Source organism: Microtus ochrogaster, unplaced genomic scaffold (assembly GCF_000317375.1).
Source record: "Microtus ochrogaster isolate Prairie Vole_2 unplaced genomic scaffold, MicOch1.0 UNK55, whole genome shotgun sequence".
Classification (NCBI taxonomy): Eukaryota; Metazoa; Chordata; class Mammalia; order Rodentia; family Cricetidae; genus Microtus; species Microtus ochrogaster.
The window spans coordinates 1-7,465 of NW_004949153.1; the positions used below are offsets into that span (position 1 = coordinate 1).

Consider the following 7,465-nt stretch of genomic DNA (forward strand, 5'->3'; position numbering starts at 1 on the left):
CAGCCCATTCCTTAGCTTTCCAGCCTCATAGCTGAGGTACGGGCTGTAGCCGTTTTTATTGCCACAAGTATAAGTCTATGGCATTTCAAGGTCCCTACCAGCAAGCAAGCTGCAACAGACAACACTCAAGTCCTCTTTCTGTAGTCGGCCCTCTTGCCTCAAACAGTCAGAATTTGCCCTGGCAGGACAGTCTAGAAAGCCGGCATTTTAAAACGCCTCAGCTTTTTTCCTGCTATAGCTGAAAACTGAAACACAAGCATTCAGCTTTTCACCAACAACATTTAAGTGTTTCGTGGCAGAACCTCTTAAAAGAGGTGCAGAGTTTTACAGCTGAAGCTGACTCAGGAAGCCTCTCTTAGATGAGAGAGCTTACTTGCCTCTAGAAGGCAGAGGAGACCCGAGAAGTTGCTGCTACCAAGAAAACATGTTTTACTCTATTCTTTCCCAAGCTTTCTCAGACTTTCTGTGGACTAAGTTATCCACGTCTGGGCGCCATTCTGTAGGAGGAGCTGTGGGTTGCATTCCTGCCACCCTGCTCCCAGTCGCCTGGCTAGCTTATACCCCAAAATAATAACACACAAACTGTATTCATTTAAACACTGCCTGGCCCATTTCTATTCATGTGTGTAGCACCGAGGTGTGCTTACCGGGAAGATTCTAGCCTATATCCATCCTGGATAGGAGCCTCATTGTGTCTGCCCCCGAGAGCAGAGGCATGGCATCTGAGCTCACCTCCTATTCCTCCCAGCATTCTGTTCTGTTGACTCCACACAACTAAAGGCTGACCTATCAAATGGGCCAAGGCAGTTTCTTTATTAGCCAATGACCTTCCTCCATCAGGGATCCTGTGAAAGTAAAATGATGGTTAAATTTCAAGATTAATGTCTTTTAAAATTGCCAATTATCACATATTTGTGTACATTTTTTTCTTGGAGGTTTCTTATATTTGTTTAATATATAATCATTTTAGATACAACTGAATTGCACATTGACAAACTAAGCATTTGGAAAATTTATCACCAACATCTAAATTTTAAACATAAAATAAAGTGTAAAATTTCATAGCTTTGACATTACTGAGACAAAGTACTAGTAGAACCTCATAAAATGAGTGTTTTTTATTGATTAATAAACTATCATATTATCTTTGCCCTCAATTGCCTATCTGACATTCATTATTTTGTATTGCTCTTCATTTTTATGCTTCTTATAAAAGAATTACTACAGCTGAAATCAAGACATATTTAATCTTTCACCTTTGTTCTTCCAATTATCCCTGTATTGTTTCATGCCAAACTATATAACCTTACACATTACTTTAAATGTGTTACAGAAATTACACTGTCTAATAATATTATTCCTCATCTGAATCTTCTTATCTCAGGTCATTTAAATCTGAGTACTCATAAACATGCCTAATTTCTTACTGTATGCTAAAGTCAGAATACTTTAAAAATAATGAAAACACTTAAGAAATTTTTACTTTCAAATCATGTATTTGTTCATTAAAACTAAAAGATAGAAATGAGAGAAAAGGCTTTTGAAAACTATCGTTACAAATTTCTGAATCTTCTCTTTGTTTTTCCAAAATAATCATAAATTTAAACTCCACAACAAATAAAATCTCAAAAATACCAAAACTTGTAGAATCAGATAGGGCTGTCTGCATCACTTAAAATTCTTTAATAAAAAAAAAAATGTAGTGAATCTCCTGTTATCTTCCTCTTACATTTTTCTGAAATCCTGTTGTAGGCACAATGCAGAAGGAGGAGAGGTTGAAAGGATGTCAAAGAAAATAGCAGAGGGCAGTTGGGTTCTTCAGGCAGTCAGTATTAAATCACTCCCCAAAAAAGAAACCAAAACATTAAACCCAAAATTCTGAATACCAGTCATGACTTGATTATTTTTAAACTTTGCTATAGAAAGGGGGCTAAAACTGTGTGCAGTCACAAGGGTGAATTCATGGAAGTACGTTATCTGGAGGAAAACCATTTGTATAGACATGACCCAGTACTTAAATGTGAAGACAGCAGAGAGCAAGAATAGCTTAAACAGAAGATACAGTAGTCTCCTTACCTTCAGGCAATTTGTTCTGAAACACTTCAACATTTGAAAGGAACTACAGATAACATCAATTCATAAAGTTTGATATATATATCAATATATATATATGGATTTTATATACTTGACAAAATAATTTACTATTAGTAATAGTAACTAATGGTAAGTTAGAAAAAATAACGGTGTCAAACAATAAAGTTATGTGAATGTGAGCTTTCCTAAAACATATTTATGTCATTTTATGGAGGTATGTTCTGAGAAGTGTCATCATGTTTAACCACCATAATGTGCACTTGCACAAACCCCAAATGTATATGTTCTGTATACCTAAGACATAGTGTATTTGCCTCACTGTATCTTGGATATACACATCCATTATTATACACTAAATGCTATAGCCAATTATAGCATGAAATTCAGTTCTGTGCCTATACTCTCTCCAATACTATTATGAATCAGACATGACAACCCATATTTGTAATCTTAGAACACGGGGCCAGATCATCCTTGGCTACATAGTGAGTCTGAGATCAGGCTGGGCTACAAAAGACACTAGTTGAGGAAACAAGGAGGTAAGTATAGAACTTAAAGAAGTTAGAGGGAGGAGTGGAGGATAATTATAATTAAAATATACTTTATGAAAATTTCAAAGAATTAATAAATCTATTTTTAAAAGGACAGGAATGCTAAAGAAGGAACAATAATTTTAAAATAAAGGTGATTGTACAATACTTTAACATGTAGAGAAAATATATGAATTCATAAAAGATTTCCCCTCAAATAACAAGAAAGTACAACAGTGACATGTTAACTGAATGAAACATCATAAAACAAACATTTTAGGGTAAGAAAATTATTAAAAATAGACAGACTGAAACTGGAAATTAGTTAAAAATCAATATTTGCTGAGTTAAAAAAACACGTTTAATGTACTCATTAGAAATGAATGGTAATTTATTAAACAAGCAGTTTATAAAAGTGCTTTTAAAAAGCAAAAAGTTACTGAGGTTGAAATGCAATTAGAGAAATAAAAGTCAGAGAAAAATTGTTAAATTCAAAATTATAAAAGAAAGTAGAATATTTATATTTATTTCACCGAAGGAGAAAAATCAATTAAAGGCCAATTGAGGGATAATAAGGAAACCAAATATAATAGAAAATTTCATATATATGTATGAAGGTGTTCTAAGTAAGTATACCAATTAATGGGGAGACAGAGCACCCAACTGTGCATTTCCTGTCACCAAATCAAAATTCCAATGCTGGGATTTGGTTACATCTAATTGAGTTACTGGCCAAAGGGTTCCCATGGGAAAACAAACCAGGTTGTTGCTAAGATTATAGGCTGCTCCTTACAAAATAACCATAATGCTCCATTATGGAAGATAACACCTACACAACTCATCAATGTGGAAAAGTAAAGTTGGTGCCTATGTGATACCTTCACCCTATGTTCTAATGTCTTTGGTACAGGAAGGTACTCTTTCTCCACATGCTACAAAACAAACAAACAAACAAACAAAAACAAAAAACCACAGAAATGCAAACACCAATCTATTCAAAAATCTTTTGTTTGACAATGGTGGCTTGCTTGCAAGATATGACAATGGTGGCCAAAGCTTGGGGGAGTATCCAGCTGGTACATGATGAGACTTAAGGTACACTCTATGAGACTGAACCCATACCTGACATATACCTCGTGTGTGACCAGGGACCTACAGTAAAAACAAGTATCACTGCTCTTAAGAAAATAAAGTAGGAATAAAATGATACTTAATGATATTCTACTATACTCACAGAATGTGTACTTTGTTAAACAACCATCAGAGATGCTTCCTACTACAGCAGATGGGAAAAATACAGAAATCCACAGCCAATAATTATACAGACACAGCGAGAAAGAGACCTTGGAACACTTAGAACTAAATGGGATGTCTCAATTAAATTTCTACCCTCAAAGGACTCAGGGAAACATATAGAGGAGAAGGTAAAAATAGTGAAAGAGCTGGAGAGGATAGAAGACACCAAGAAAATAAGGACCTCTAAACAAGTAGGATCTAAGTTCATATCAACTCAAAGAGACAGAGGAGACTTTCACAGGACCTGCATGGTTCTGCACAAGGTTCTTTAAGACTATGTATATATTATGGCATCTAGTTCAGAGTTTCATAAGATTCCTAAGTGTGTGAAATAGAGGGTCTTTGTTTCTTGTACCTTCTCCTGGGTTCTTTTCTTGCTGTTTGTTTTGTCAAAGTCCATTTTCTTACTTTTGTTTGGTTTGATTTGATATCGTAATTATCCTTTAGAACCCTGTTTCTTTTCTTCACTTTTCTTTTTCCTTTTTTTTTTTTTTGGCTTTTTGGTTTTTGTTTTGTTTTCAAGACAGGTATCCTCTGTGAAACAGTCCTACTGTTTTATTTTCTAATGAGAGACAGAAAAGGATTGAATCTGTATTGGAAGGAAAGGGAGGAGGAACTAGGAGAAGTAGAGGGAGAAGGAACTATAATTAGAATATATTATGTGAGACAAAAATCTATTTTATTAAAAAGAAAATAATATAATTTAAATATTATATTTTAATTTGTCTTCATGTAAAGCAGAACCGAACATACAAAGGCTCTCTGTATAACATCCCCAAGACTGATTTAGTGTGATTTACTACATGGTATTTAAAAAACAAACCTGTAGATGCTTTAATGGTTAATAAACAAGAAATTCTCAGAGCATTTATGTAGAATGTTGATGAAACTTAAAAAGCATAATAGTTATATTGTAAGTTTTTCAAAAACTAGAAAAAAGAAAAGGAAACAGTAGCATATTGTTTTCAAGAAAATTAAAGAAAGACAATGTTGAATGTCCAAAGGACCATACAATTTCAAAATAACATTTTTGAAGTTTATTCATGTATGTAAAAGAAAAATACATTTTAAAAGGCATATTATTGTCTCTTTAATTTCTTATAAACTTAAGCAAAAGGCAAAATTAAGGAAACTGTGGTGAGCGAAGTAGATCTGGTGGCTTGGAAATCTGACTGGTTGCATAGGGTCTTAAATTTAATGTGCCATGTTAATCTCTCTGTCAGGAAAATGGGAATTGGAGTTTTCCTTTGAAAGGGAAAGGGAGGTAAATATAGAAAAAGGGACAAGAGGGTAACAGAGAATGGCAGAATACAAGTGATCTTATAGAGGACACATGAGAAATCAGTATGTTCTTTAGGAAAGGGGGAGAAAGTTAAACAAGGAGAATCAGAAAGATGGATAAAAATACACTTTGGATATCTGAAAAATCTACAAGGAATAATATAATTAACTATTTACCTAAAACATACAATGCACACAATTCAGAGTATAAATATACATAAACAGTTTTAATAAACTTTTCTCATCTGTACTGACAGTGCTCCCCCCAAGAGCCAAAGATCACATAACAAAACTCAAATACCAGATGAAAAAAAAGTCCTCTTTGGAGTTCTTATGCAGAGCTGTCTTTAACCCTCATGAAAGAACCTTTTCTCAGCAACAGACAGAGACTACTTTAGAAAAACAAAACCCATCAAAATGCAAAGGTATCATGTGTAATCCCAGTGGATACATATCTATCACATACTCCCACACTGCAGTCGTGGGGAATACTCAGGCTCACTGGTTGTGAGAGCCAGAGAATCAGGGAGTTTCCTGTGAGATTGTGTCTCCTAGTATCATCAGACCTGTAAAGTCTTGTCAACACAACAACCCAACAGCCCAAATGTGAGCAGACTAGAGACAAAGTGAAAGGGGGAAAAGTGAACAAGGCCTCAACCCTACACAAATAAACTGACAAAGGTGGTCTTCCCCAGAGCATACCAACTGGCTGTCCAGAGCCAAATGATCAGCCCTATAATAGGCATATAGTTAATATATGTGCTCAACAGGTTATATTTAGGAATATTAGTGAATATACATGAACATGTGTGTTTGTATGTGCGTATGTATACAAAATTAATGCAAATTAATGAAAGATATGGTCATGAAAGTGAAGAAGAATGCGGCAGGGTATATGGGAGGGTGGAGGGAATAAAAAAGGAAGAAGTGTTTCAAATAAATTTAAGTCTGAAAAATATACAAAAGAAAAAATATATTAGTGCGCACGTGCTGGGCGTTCAGAGAGGAGACGGAGCAGCAGAGCCGTGCCAGCCAGCTCTGCACCGGCCACCAAGATGCTCCAGACGTTGTATGACCACTTCTGGTGGGACCGACTATGGCTTCCCGTGAACCTAACCTGAGCTGATCTAGAAGACCGAGATGGACGTGTCTATGCCAAAGCCTCAGACCTCTACATCACACTTCCCCTGGCCCTGGTCTTTCTCGTCGTTCCATACTTCTTTGAGCTTTATGTGGCTACACCTCTGGCTGCCCTCCTGAATGTTAAGGAGAAAACCCGACTACGGGCCCCTCCCAATGTCACCTTAGAGCATTTCTACCTGACCAGCAGCAAGCAGCCCAAGAAGGTGGAGGTAGAGCTTTTGTCTCGGCAGAGCGGGCTCTCTAGCCGCCAGATAGAACGCTGGTTCCACGGCCGCCGCAACCAGTACAGGCCCAGCCTTCTCAAGAAGTTCTGAGAAGCCAGTTGGAGATTCACATTTTACCTAATTGCCTTTGTTGCTGGCGTGGCTGTCATCATGGATAAACCCTGGTTCTGTGACTTGAGGAAAGTTTGAGAGGGATACCCCATAAAGAGCATCATCCCTTCTCAGTATTGGTACTACATGATCGAACTCTCCTTCTACTGGTCCCTGCTCTTCAGCATTGCCTCCGACGTCAAGCAGAAGGATTTTAAGGAACAGATCATTCACCATGTGGCCACCATCATTCTCCTCAGCTTCTCCTGGTTTGCCAACTACGTCCGAGCAGGCTCTGCATGACTCCTCTGACTACCTGCTGGAGTCTGCCAAGATGTTTAACTACGTGGGCTGGAAGAACACCTGCAATAACCTCTTCATTGTTTTCACCATCGTTTTCATCTTGACGCGGCTGGTCATCATGCCCTTCTGGATCCTACACTGCACACTGGTATACCCCCTGGAGCTCTACCCTGCCTTCTTTGGCTATTACTTCTTCAATGCCATGATGGCAGTACTACAGATGCTGCATATCTTCTGGGCCTACTTCATCCTGCACATGGCCCACAAGTTCATAATTGGAAAGCTGGTAGAAGATGAACACCGTGACCGAGAAGAAACAGAGAACTCAGACGGGGAGGAGGCTGCAGCTGGGGCAGGAGCAAAGAGTCAGCTCCTAGCTAATGGCCACCCCATCCTCAATAACAATCATCCTAAGAATGACTGACCATTGTCCTAGCTGCTTCCCAGATTAATACATGAAGCCAGGAAACTAGCCAGCCTTCCCTGTAGGGACACCTGAGCTCC

At 37.5% G+C, this 7,465-nt stretch overlaps 1 pseudogene; it reads left to right on the forward strand.

The window, feature by feature from the left end:
* Positions 1-6,253: 6,253 nt before the first annotated feature.
* LOC101993501 lies at positions 6,254-7,385 on the forward strand (annotated as a pseudogene).
* The last annotated feature ends 80 nt before the right edge of the window (positions 7,386-7,465 follow it).